General features: G+C 31.5%; 1 long non-coding RNA gene across 1 annotated transcript; it reads left to right on the top strand.

Annotated features, from left to right (window-relative positions):
• Positions 1-8,884: 8,884 nt before the first annotated feature.
• On the top strand, positions 8,885-10,091 carry LOC131858224 (uncharacterized). Its single transcript, XR_009358971.1, has 2 exons — positions 8,885-9,422; positions 9,681-10,091. It is a non-coding gene; the product is annotated as an uncharacterized LOC131858224 (long non-coding RNA).
• The last annotated feature ends 860 nt before the right edge of the window (positions 10,092-10,951 follow it).

The raw sequence follows: 10,951 nt of genomic DNA on the forward strand, positions 1-10,951 counted from the left end.
CGCATGAAGCAGTATTTGGATAGGATAAGACTGTCTTATTAAGCTCTTGAAATTCAAGAAAAAATGTTCAAGACCAGGTAGTATATTACTTGGTTCGACCAACTTATTTTTTATTTTCTAGGGATGCTAGATAGTGTGATTCTAATGCTAAATCCAACTCGGTGGCTCAAACCAAGATGTTTAGATATGCGAAATATGGTTTGAGAGTTGAAATTAGGGAAAGATTAGGATTAAATCAGGATTAAAGTAATAAAGGGAATGCCTAGAATTAATGTAATAAAGTGGAATAAGACTCATAATATTAATATTAATTCAAATATTAATTTAAATCAATAAAGATCCTATAATGCATAGAGGAAAGGGAGAGACTAAAATAGGTGCCAGGAGAGTGAATGTACAATTTATGATGCTACAATATATATAATTATAGTATATATGTATATATATATATATATACATAGATATATACATATTTATATATATATATACATACATACATACATACATACATACATACGTACATCTATATATATATATATATATATATATATATATATATATATATATATATATATATATATGTATATGTATATGTACACACACATATATAGACACATACACACATATAAGGGACTTATATAATACTTATAAATGTCATGATAGGTACAACATGAATATATCCTGATGGAGATAGGAAAAATATTTAACCTATCATATTTCTCCATCCTTATAGGTGTATTAAAGTATATTTGATTATAATTTTAAATTCTAGGATATTCAAAGCATATAAAAATATAGTTACATAAATAAGTTATTAAAGTCATAGTTATATTAATATATTGAGCAACACATATAATATATTTTAATTACAATATATAAGTACATATAACTATTCCCTCCTTATTACATGAATAATTAGTTATATACTTATAAGATAGCTATAAATATATAGTTATTAGTATTCATAAATAGAGAAAAGAGATATGTATATATAATTATTCGAGACATGGATACCTATATATATCCCCCCTATCTTTGTCTCTATATCTCTCTCTCATTCACACACTCATTGTTTCTCCCTCTCTATCTCTATATTCTCATTTCTCCCTCTCCCTCTCTATCTATATCACATCATTTGTATCTCTCTTATTTACTCTATCTCTCCTACCCTCTCTCTCTCTCTATAAAAATTCCTCTCTAAACCTCTTCATATATCACTTCCTATATCTTTATCTTTCTACCTCTCTATCTCCCCCTCTCATTTTCCCCCTCTTTATATCTCTATTTCACCCAACCTCTCTCTCTCTCTCTCTCTCTCTTTTCATATTCCAAAAATTTCATGAGCCCATTGGTAATGAAGCATAATTATCTTCCTAATTCAAAGGTTTTTGTTTAGTCATGGTTGGAACCCTATAAGTGGATGCATAGTTGATTTGAAGCTATCACTTCTCCATTGGAACCTTTGTTGCACAAACATTGTTGGATAAATGACCTACCAATTAACCTCGTGTAATACACAAATGTATGTAAAAAATAGACTAATTTTTTTCTAATTGACCTTTCACACCTCTTCGACATACCCATTTCACACCGAGATGTGATTGCTAGTATATTATCAATGAAGTTGTTAGATGCATAATATGAAACTTTCCATTTCAATGTATTTAAAACTAGAGTATACCTATATTTTAAAAAATATATGTAAAATAAGTCAAGAGATCTTATAATCGAAGAGAATCATCTGTAAAATAAATGTTCTTCTAAAATACAAAACACCAAGAATACAAATCATTTAAAGTCCTACATGCAAAAAGTTGTGAATATAGGTGGAGACAAGTGGCGAGGGTTCTATTTTATTTGGAGTAATAAAATACCACCTCCACAAAAGCTGAAACATGGCATATTTCATGCATTTACCTATCATTTGAATGTCAAATTGTTTCAAAAATAGATTTTTGTTTAAGGACATCTTGATGTCATTGTAGATGCCTCTCGGCATAAAAATAATGGTAGGAGATGGCCTTATAGTTTACAAAATGTAGACTTTTAAAAAACAAACCAATTGGACTTGCAAGATATTTATAGTACACGGCCCAAGCATGATTAATTTTCCTATACACAAGTAGGTATACTTTCTTAAGACAACCATGGAAAGGTCACCGTTTTCAATAGTGACTATAATTGTTGATATTTTGAAAGACTATGTGAACCTCCACGTTTTTTTGTTCTTTTTTTATGGAGGTCCAGACCTACGAGCACGACAGCCCAACAAGGGCATGAAGCCCATGAGCCGATACGAGGGCACGAGCCAATAGGCTGAACATCTTCGGCTAAGAGCCAAGGACTGAGGGGTATCCATTCCGCCAAATTCGCCCGGAGCACGATTTCAACCTCATCCCTCATGATGTCAGTCGGAGTCTTGCACTCAGCAAGACTTGATCCCTAGTGGGCTCATTTAGAGCCATTCAACTTCACCAGTAAAGCAAGAGCCTATTGATAACCTCCCACATTTATGTGTTTTTAAAATCGCATGGAATGCAAAAACATGACAAGAAGTTATACATGTTAGTGGATAACAGTGGTAAAACACCCAGTGTCGTGTGAGTCAAAAATAAAACCTAAAATATGGCAAAATAAGTTACACATGTCAACGAATAATAACAGGGATAAACATCCACCGCACAAATTTTAATGAATTATCAAACGAACCGTTCAATCGCCTTCCATTGATACACTCCAGGACAACTGTGAATTATCCAACGACACATGTAACTTCTTGCCATGTTAGGGAACACCGATACACACCGGGACAACCGTAGATTTGCAAAAATAGGTCACCTCAGTTCTGGGACAACCGTAGATCTATGATGAATATATTTTAGTTTTGTTTCCCCCTCTTTATAAATAACCATAGGAGGATTTGAATTTTGCAGCAATAGCTTCTGCAATTATATCCAAGTAATCCTTATTTTTTTGTTTCTTACGCTCTATCTTGTTTAAATCTTATATGTTCATTGCCCAAACCGAATGATTCAATCTACCTGACTTGCATAACTAGTAGTAAAAACTAGCACGCACTTGCATCAATTTAGGTGTAATGGTACTTTGCAGAAAAAATGAATATTTATATTCTTAGCAATTTAATTATTTATAATACAAGTATATAATTATACATCGTTTGTTAAGTCGAGAAGCTTTTATAATGGCAGCAAATTTATGCTTCAACATTTGGACTTGGGTATGGTGGAATTGATAACAGACTCTGTTTCTTTTACAATATAATGTATGATTGATTGGATGTCTTAAATCACACACATTAAATTTTGATTTCTAAACTTAAAAGTGTTAAACATTCAGAATTGATTGTCATTTTCTAAGCTGAATATGTTGCTTAATGTATATGATTTGAGACTAACCAAACATGGTGGACATCAGAAAACGCCGATCCCATCGACTGCCATGTTTTATTTGGACCACTGTAACTCAAAAGAGATGTCCTTCTCTTCACCATTGGTTTTCAATTATTTTGACGGTCATTTGGTTTTCAATTATTTAAGGCTTAAAATAATAATTAATTAATATAGAATGTAAAATAATTGATAGATTAATAGATTTGGTTTTCAAAACGATTACGAGACAGTTTCACTCCATTCGATAATTAATTTTTTTATCATACCCTAACCATAAAAAGAGGATGCAAAATTTTAGGAACTTTTTAGATAGTTCAAATGAAAAATAAATAAATTATAAAGGTTAGCATAAAACATAATAAATCTATTCTTAATTCTAAAATCAACACTGACATTATGAAAGACTACTTATTTTAACAATTATTATATTATAACCCTTTTCCTAACTTCAATTCTCAAAATAATAGTAATCATAATTGTAACCCTAACCCCAATTATAACTAGAACTAATTGAACCCCAATCCTTAGCTAACCTTAACATTAGCCCTAACTATGCTTGAACCATAATGCTAATTGAATTATAACTCTAACCTTTTTTTAACCCTAGCCAAAAATCAAATATTTTTCCTATAACCCTTATTAAACCCTAACCTAACTCGTACAAAGTACTATTTGTAACCCTAACCCCAAATGAACCCTACATCTAACCCTAACTTATCCCTAAAACTAATTAAACCCTAACCATTCTTATATCATAACCCTAACCCTAATTGAACATTAATCTTAAGTTTTATTAAACCCTAAATCGTAGCTTATATATATTTAATAATACATATATAATAAGCCAAGAGATATCCTTCTTAAGACCTATTGCACTTTAAGCTTGACACTTGAAATTGAATCCTAGCTCTATGTTCACTAAATCAAATCAAACCCAAACTATAAATATAATTGAACTAAATCATAACCTTAAACTAAATCAAATCCTAACCCTAACACTAAAGCAGATTGAAGCAAGATCATAAACCTAATTGAACCCTAACCCTAATACTAAACAACGTTGAACCCAAACCCTAACACTAAACTAAATTCAATCCTTTCTCTAAACCTAATTTAGCAATAATCATAATTAAACCCTAAACTTAAAAATCATTTTGATTGAATAACCCCAAACTAAATTCAACCTTGAGGTCCTAACACTAAACTAAAGTTGAAACCAAATTTGAAACTTAATTGTAACCCTAAAAAGAATTTAATTGTAACCCTAACCAAAAGACCAAACCAAATTGAACTCTAGATCTAAACCAAGTTGAAGCCTAACCCTAAAACTAATTAAACATAAAACCAAAATAAACCCTATTGTACATATCCTAACCTTAACACTACCAAATTAAACCTTAACCAACCCCAAACCTAATTTGATATGAACCCAAATTAAAACCTAAACCAAACCAGATCCAACCAAATTGAACCTTATCCCTAAAGCTAAATGAACATTACACTAAATTAAACCTTAAAAAATAGCTTAATTAAATATTTAACCAAATTTGACTCTAAATGTATGTTCAAACCCTAACTATAATATTCAACCAAATTGAACCCTAGCCTGAAACAAAATTAAACCCTAACCCTAAACCTAAGTGGACATGAAACCAAATTCAAACCTAACTCCAAACCAAATTCAACACTAACCCTAATAACAACCCAAATTCAAACCTAACTCCTAACCCACATAGTGTGGGAGCTGGAAACCACACCCCCTGTGTTATGTTAAGCGTGTAGGGGAAGCATCCAACTTCCAAGCCAATCAAAGATGTCCTCACTTGCTTTTTATTATTATATTATATAGTTTTCTTGGCAATTGATTCTAGGGTTCATTTGTTGCATAGCTGAAATCATATAGTAAAGTTATTTGGATGACTAATGTGACATTAGAGCTTAGGCTGTTGTGTGCATGAAATTTAATGTTTTGAAATAATGCTTCTGATAATAGGGTTTTGTCCAACTTTTATAGGTATATATTGCAATGTTCATTCAATTGTTTATTATTTTTTTATGTTTATCATTTGGTTCATATGATATATTGCAATGTTCATTCAGTTGTTTATTATTTTTTTATGTATATCATTTGTTCATTTGGTATATATTGCAATGCTCATTCAGTTGTTTATCCCTAAATCTAAATTAACATTACACTAAATTAAACTTTAGAACCCAGTTTTAACCAAATTTGACTCTAAATGTATGAACCCTAACTATAATATTCAACCAAATTGAACCCTATCCTGAAACAAAATTAAACCCTAACCCTAAACCTAAGTGGGCATGAAACCAAATTCAAACCTAACTCCAAACCAAATTCAACCCCAACCTTAATACTAAATTAAAGTTGAAACCAAATTTGAAACTTATCGAAAGCCCTAAAATGAATTTAATTTTTAACCCTAACCCATAAACCTGAACCAAATCAAACTCTAAACCAAAACAAGTTGAAGACTAACCACAAACGTAATTACACATTAGATAAAAATAAACCCTACTTTATCCTAACAATAATTGCAATCCTAACCCTAACCCTCCCATATAAACCTTAACCCTTAACCCTAACCCCAACCCCCCAATATAAACCCTAACCCTAACCATGATGTAAATCCAAACTCTAGACATTAACTTAATCCTAACAATGATGTAAACCCTAACCATAATCCTAACCCTAACCCTTAACCTTAATCCTAGGAATAATCCTAACCATAACCCTAAATCCTAAGTGTAACCATAATCTTAACCCTAACCTTAACCTTAACCCTAACCATGATGTAAATGCAAACCCTAACCATTAACCTAACCCTAAAAGTGATGCAAACCATAACTATAACCCTAACTCTAACCCTTAACCCTAATTTTGACCCTATGACTTAAACCCTAACCCTACACATAATCCTAACCATAACCATAAATCCTAAGCCTAAACAAAATCTTAACCCTAACCCTAACTGTGACCTTGACCCTAACCATTAACCTAACCCTAAAAATGATGTAAAATCTATCTATAATCCTAACCCTTAACCCTAACCCTAACCCTATGATATAAACCCTAACACTAGACATAACCCTAATAATAATTCTAAATATTAAGCCTAACCACAATCTTACACTTAACGATAACCCTAACCATGATGCAAATCCAAACCCTAACCATTAACCTAATCCTAACAATGATGTAAACCCTAACTGTAATCCTAATTATAACCCTAACCCAGTGACATAAACCCTAACCCTAGACATAAAACTAACCATAATCGTAAATCCTAATCCTAACCACAACCTTAACCCTAACCCTAATCATGATGTAAATCCAAACCCTAACAATTAACTTAACCCTTAAAATGATGTAAACCCTAACTATCTATAAATTCTTTTTATCACCTCGAAATTTGGTCACTAAATTAAACTACACTAACTCTTAGAATTAACCGAATTAATTGAACTCTAACTCTAAACCAAATTAAACCCTAGAACCCTAATAGAAAACCAAAATGAACCCTATTCCTTATTGAATTAGGCCTACTATTTTGAACCAAATCAAATCCTAACCCTAATAGCAAACCAAAATGAACTCTAATCCTTATTGAATCAGGCCTACTATTTTGAACCAAATCAAATCCTAACCCTAATAGTAAACCAAAATGAACCCTAATCCTTATTGAATTAGGCCTACTATTTTGAACCGAATCAAATCCTAACCCTAATAGTAAACCAAAATGAACCCTAATCCTTATTGAATTAGGGCTACCATTTTGATCCCAATCTAGCTATAATTCTAAATCTAGAATTGAACCAAATGGATCCTAAATCTGACAGTGTACCAATCCAAAATATAGAAGTTGAAATTATTTTATGTCATGTCTTCGATTAAACGTTGCGACTGCTACTAGCTTATATATATATTTAATAATATATATAGAATAAGCCAAGAGATATCCTTCTCAAGGCACCTATTGCACTTTAATGTTGATAAATTAATAAAAAATATGTACCTCGGGAAGGATATCTCTCGGCTTATTCTATATATATTATTAAATATATATAAGCTAGTAACTAAATCAGACAATATGTAACTCCTTTTGCATGATACTTTCATCCAGCTTCTAAATTTCAAATAGTTTTCCATTGAAAATTAAGGCCTAGTACATCTGTAACTCCACTTTAGGGATTGCTTCCTAGTATTTTGTACAATATGCAATTTGGTAGTTTGTGGCCTATGTTTAATGGAAGCAACAGATTACATTGCATTGTTTTTTTTTTTTAATTTCATGCCATTGTATTTAATAAAGCAGAAGATTAAACATTTTTTCTTTGTTTGGTAACCAAATTTGTTACGTAAGATTAAAACTTCAAATCAATACAAAATCACAAACTATTCAGTGTAATTTTGGGCAAAGGAATTGAAAGAGGGTAGGGCAATTACAAAGAAAACACATAGAAAATATTATGTCCCAAGAGAACTGGATTATGAAGAAATGAGCAATACAAATCTAAGGTTTGCTAAGATGGATAATTTAGATCAAAGTATTAAAGATCCTAAACAAAATTATTGTACAAAGAAGATCATTTTTTAATGAGTTGGATAGAAAGCAGGTATGATTTTAGTCGCATTGAATTGCTTACAATTGGTAGGGGAATGCATGCAGAATTCTTATGAGACCACAACAAGAATTGAAGTCGATAGAGTATATGTGCTCACTTGACAACATGAACAATCCAAAAAGTGTTCACGCTTTTAAACCAAAGGAGGCTTGTTAACGAACAAAGGCTTGTACACCGACATAATGGTAGAAATACTCAACCTATACCAATTTATGATCTATAGGCACTAAGAAAAACAACAAACAACACATTAACTTGTAAAAGACTATTTAAGCCTCAAAATGTGCAGGCAGTTGAATGTTGAAGCAAGAAGAACAATGAAAACATGAAATCATAACTTCATCTTTCAAATTAATGTTTAGCGTTTTCAAGTGTGAAACAAAAGAGTAGGGAACTAAAGGTCAAAAATAGTGCAAACACTTACACTTACCACTATAAAGAGATTTAGCAAATCCTCTAGTCTCAATACATCATGGATCCATTTTTTTAGCATTAATAACAATTCATGTGAGTTCCTTCCAACGCCTTTGAATACAATGAACTCTTATTTTTAATTAATTAATAATCATAGTCAAAAGTACATCCTATATACTACATATCCTATATACTACATAGACATTTAATGTTCCAGAATCATCCTTCATACACGTTCTAGTAGGTATGAAACTCATCCTTATAATGTAATGTTCCAGAATCATCTGTTTCGTACACGTTGTGGTCGGAAACTTGTTTTCTTCGATCCTCACTCGTTTTTTTCAACGATTCTTTAAATCAGTTTTTAATTTGCAAAGAATGATCAGATTCATCCTTATAATTTCACGCGGTAATCCACAACGCGATCTCTATAAAACTCCACATCATGTGCTTTTATGTTGCAGAATGTTCAATTTACCAGAAAGATCTCCTTGAGATTGTTCAATTTACAATATCTTGTAGCCGTTGAGTAACCAGAAAGATCTTGCTGTGTGTGACTGGGAGAAAGCAAAGAATTGGAGCGCTTTATTATAGAGTTTCTTTTTCTTTCTTGCTATACAAAGCTGCAAACCCTAGTTCCAGAAATTTTTTATTTTGAAATCCCTTTTAGTTGCGAAACAAAATTCAAAGCATTTTTTTTTTCTCTCCGGATTCCCTTGGTTTTCCAACCGGAAAAACGCGCCGATTGAATCTCCCCAACGGCAATCTCAGGGAATTAATCTTTTCTCCTCTAGATCTCGGCCGCGAAAATCTTCATCGCCTAAGAAAATAATAATGAAGGCTGTCTCTGCTTTCCTTATGCTAGTAGCTGTGTTTTTCTGGTTACTTTTATTCTCCCTTGCCCTAGCTGCTCGGCCTACCCCTGATATCAACGGAGTTATGGACTTCAATGTAAGACAGGAAGATCCATGTTTAACCTTTTTAGGCATCAAATAATATGGGAATTTACTAATAGACATGTTTCTGCCATATTTGTAAAAAATCTGTCTTGATTTATAGTTAAGCTTTTTCATTTTTCTTAAATATATATAGCCTTTTTCTCTACTAAGTGATTCTCTTTTTTTCACGACAAACTATTGCAAATTTGCAAGGATCGTACAAGAGTTGGATTCAATTTTTAATGTATAATATTTTGTGTTTTGATTGCAGAGAAAAGTGGTGAAGCGTGGCCTACTTCCCAAGCCTCCCAAGCGTAATAAAGGAAAGGATCCGCAGCATGATTAATCTATACAGTGCTCTGATTAATTACATGGTCAAAATTTAGGGGTGGAGAAATTTGATCAATTAAGGATTAGTGGCCGCTTGATGTTTGCTTCTGGATTTTGTTGGTTGGGATTCTTTTATGGTCATTGTTTTGTTATCAGTTCTGGTCTTATAAACTACTCTTCTAGAGTCATTAAAAATCTCCATTCATTCATTCATTCATTCCATTTTGATAGTTAATAAGCATAAGTATCTGCCGTGTTATAGATGTCTTCATACCATAATCATTTAGAATGTTTTGTCAAAGTGTTTTTTTCCACTTAATTATTAAAAATATGTTGGATTTTTGGATTTTTTCTTTACTTTGTTAATAAAATGGGTTTGTGCATTTTGTTATGGAAAATGAGTTCAGATGTGCCCATATCATAACTTTAACTTTTTGGTATGTCCACATGAAAGGTTTTTGCTTCTCTTTGTTGTTAAAAATAGATTTATGCACTTTATTGTTAAAAATAGATTTAGATGTGCCTATACTAGGTATAACTATTTGTTATGCCCTCTCAAAAGGCTTTTTCTTCACTTTGTTATTAAAAATAGTCTCAAATATGCCCATACCATATCTACTTGTTATGTCCTTTGGGACTTTTTCTTCACTTTGTTATTAAAAAATGGATTCATATGTTTTGTTCTTAGAAGTGGGTTCAGATGTGTCCATACCATAATTATTTGGTATGCCCCCTCCAAGAACTTTTTCTTCGTTTTGTTATTAAAAATGGATTTCTACACTTTGTTATTAAAAATGGGTTCAAATATGTTCATATTATAACTATTTGGTACAGCCCTCAAAAGATTTTTCCTTTACTTTGTTATTAAAATGAGTTTATACGTTTTTATTAAAAATAGGTTCAGATCAATACCATAATTATTTGGTATGTCCTTGAAAAAACTTTTTATGCACTTTGTTATTAAAAATAGATTCATGTGTACCCATACCATAATTATTTGATATGTTCTTTATTTTATTATTAAAAACAGATTTATGCACATTATTATTAAAAGTGAGTCCAAATGTACCCATACCATAACTGTTTGATATGCCTCCTAAAAATATCTTTTCTTCACTTTATTATTAAAAATAAATTCAGGCACCTTATCATTAAAAATGGATTCGTGAATGTTTGAATAAATTGAAAAGAATTGTGGCGATTCATTCAAAT

The sequence above is a fragment of the Cryptomeria japonica genome, chromosome 9 (genome assembly GCF_030272615.1).
Source record: "Cryptomeria japonica chromosome 9, Sugi_1.0, whole genome shotgun sequence".
NCBI classification, from domain to species: Eukaryota; Viridiplantae; Streptophyta; class Pinopsida; order Cupressales; family Cupressaceae; genus Cryptomeria; species Cryptomeria japonica.